The sequence below is a fragment of the Canis aureus genome, chromosome 4 (assembly GCF_053574225.1).
Source record: "Canis aureus isolate CA01 chromosome 4, VMU_Caureus_v.1.0, whole genome shotgun sequence".
In the NCBI taxonomy this organism is placed as follows: domain Eukaryota; kingdom Metazoa; phylum Chordata; class Mammalia; order Carnivora; family Canidae; genus Canis; species Canis aureus.
Genome location: NC_135614.1, coordinates 7,705,324 through 7,708,344, shown reverse-complemented (window position 1 = coordinate 7,708,344; position 3,021 = coordinate 7,705,324). Strand labels below are relative to the sequence as shown.

The following is a 3,021-nucleotide window of genomic DNA, read 5'->3' as shown; positions in this document are numbered from 1 at the left end:
GGAGTTCCGGGGCTCTCTCCGCGACGTAGCTTTCCCACCGCCAAGTGTGATTACCAAGCTTCAGAGTTAGCTCTTTAAACACCAATTCTATTTTCCTCAAGCTTTTTTTTTTTAAAAAGATTTTATTTATTTATTCATGAGGGATACACAGAGAGAGGCAGAGACATAGGCAGAGGGAGAAGCAGGCTCCATGCAGGGAGACCAATGTGGGACTTGATCCCAGGACCCCAGGATCACACACTGAGCCGGAGGCAGGCACTCAACCTCTAAGCCACCCAGGCGTCCCTTCCTCCAGCTTCTTGATTGTTTCCAAAAAAACAAACCTATATACTAAGGTTGAGGTTGTCTCTATTTTTTCCCTACTCAATGTTGTTTGTGGAAAAGGAAAGACTATTAAGCACAAAAGAAGAGCATTCTTAAAGAAGTCTTTGAAAAGTGTGGCACTTACAGAGCAGCCTGAGCAAGCTTGCCTCTATCCCTTAAGCGGAATCTTAAAAGAAACGGGACTTTTCATTGCACCTTCCTATATAAAGAGATCTGGTGTAATAAATAATGAAGCTGGTAAGTAAATAAAGATTCTGTCAAGTTGTCTACTTCTTATTACATTGGTGGACATACTGTTACAATAATGACTATTCGCTGTGTCAACTATTCATACCTTTAATAAATCTGATGACTTGAAATTTCCTGTGGATTGATAAAAAAATTAAAAATGAATTTAAAAAAACACTAAAAATGAATAAAAAGGAAGCTTGGTGTAGTACTCCTGTCCTTGTTTGCTTTTTAAAATCTGACGTATCTTCAGTTCATTTCAAGGATTATAAGAATACACAAGAATCTTAAGCGTATAATCAATTAAAAATTTTAAAATGCACTAAGTAAGTAAATCCTTTGGCATGTATTTGGAGGGTGGTGGAGAGGGGGAAAGATGTTGTCAAGCTGAACAAATTCTGACAATTTCAGGATTTCCAGAATAATTAACATTTCTTCTATAGAGCTTAGGAGCTAAACCTCGATTACATTTTTTAAAAATACTCAAATTTTGCAGAGTTTTAATTTATTAAATTGACCCTAGTGATCCTCATTACCTCTTTGTTGTTGTTTAGACTGTACAGCTGGATGGAGCAAGGAAGTGAGAATCAGTATAATTGCTCTACCACAGATTCTCAGCCATGAGTGATTCCTACATCACAAGGCACTAGGAGACCTTCTAGTAGACATTTACCAAAACACCTCAGACGTGTTATTGTTTGATGAGCTGAAAGGACCTCAGGTAGGTGAACAATGATTCCTTTTCTCCTGCATGTCCATTCAGACCTTGAGAAGCATTCAGCTGAATAGCGTGGGCCAAGGGGAGGATGTATAATCCAGGGAAAGGGCGGTTAGTTGGACATGCAAACACACATAATAGTAAGTTTAGGAAAAATTGGTACAACAGTGGATGAGAATAAAAGAAGCAAGGTATGAATGAATATTATTTACAAAACGGGCCAAGGCACAGCATCACTGGCATTGAGTTAGGAGGGTGGCCAGGAGAGAAGGGAAGGAGGCTATCTCAAATTCCCCACTGAAGATGCAGTAAGAGTGGCCCATACCTTCCACCCTTTATAAATGAAATCATTTTCAGTCTCCACTGTACTGGGATAACAAGGCTAAAGGGAAATGAGCCTATGAGCTAGCTCCGGTGAACTGGCCTGGCCTCAACTGGGGGTGTTCACAGACAAAGTAATTATCTCTTGCTTTTATTTCTTCTTCTGTACCTGTCCCCTTCTGTATCTCTACCTATGTGATTCTGTACAGGTGCCTGCAGGCTGACATCACCAGATCCTCCTGGCATACTGACGGCCTCTGGGACTGGGATGGCCAGGTGACCTAATCCAGACCAATGGAAATGAGACTTGCTGGGGTCCCAGGAAGAGAGATGCCTCCTTTTTCCCGTTGGTTTTGAAAATAAAGTCAGTGTAGGAGCTGGAACTTCTGAAACCAGCTACTACTCCTGTGTGCAAGCAGACTGAAGCCTTGTGGAAGGCGGAGCCAAGGAACGAATACAACAGAGGCCTGATTATATCATCCAAGCTCTTGAATCTAGCCATGTCCAAAGTTAGCTCTACTTCCAGCATTTTCCGTCCGTGCGAGCAAATATATTTCCCTTTTACTTAAGCCACACTGAGGGGGTTTTATTCTGGCATATGCAAATAAATCTCCAAGGCTGTATTTGATGAAATGGGATGAACAGAGAACCAAACTGGACAGAGAAAACAGAACACACACAAGAGTATCCGATGCTCATGTTTGTAACTTAGGTCAGATGTCCAAATGTGACAAATTTCAAATTATTCTCTTTGGGGAAAAAACATTCTCAGACTATGTATCCCATTAGGTATAGCAGGAGTTTAAAAGTGAGTCTAGATTATTCAAAGAACAGTAGACAGTAAGATTAATTGGTAAAGAGATTCTTCAGGTTTGGAGTAAAATGTTCGACCATGTTCCATGTGGATCATTTGATAAGATTTTATGAAGTCATCTTCCTTATGAACTTTCTCACCTGTACAGGCAGGCTTCAGGGTTGCTCTCCTACAATAAAGAACTTTCACACTTTTACAAATTCTTGGGATTAATTTTCTCCATGGGAGCAATAGCCACAGAGACAGAGTTGGGATCTGTGATCTCTGGATCTGCTTCAGGGATGAATTTCAATAGAATGCTCAGGCTTCGGTTTTAAGTTATATTTAATTAAATAAGCAATACATTTAACTTAATTAACTAACATCTGATGAAAATGACCACATAAGACACAGCCTGGAGGAGACTGATACTTTGTTGATTCTCCTTTCCTGTTCGGAGACTGAATACAATTGGGAATTTTAACAGCTCACTTGTGACTGTAGTAGTCATTTTGCAAATGAATGGTAAAGACTTTCATATTTCACTTAAAAGGAATGAAGTTAGTGCACTTTCATCCCCTCAAGGTAGCAGAATTACTCATTTTGGAACAGAAGAGATTTTTAGTGTCCTCAGAGC

The 3,021-nt window shown here is 40.0% G+C and overlaps 1 long non-coding RNA gene across 1 annotated transcript; it reads left to right on the top strand.

Annotated features, from left to right (window-relative positions):
• The first annotated feature begins 370 nt into the window (after positions 1-370).
• Positions 371-2,160, top strand: LOC144311778 (uncharacterized). The gene is made up of 3 exons (XR_013377301.1): positions 371-561; positions 1,107-1,273; positions 1,801-2,160. It is a non-coding gene; the product is annotated as an uncharacterized LOC144311778 (long non-coding RNA).
• Positions 2,161-3,021: the final 861 nt, after the last annotated feature.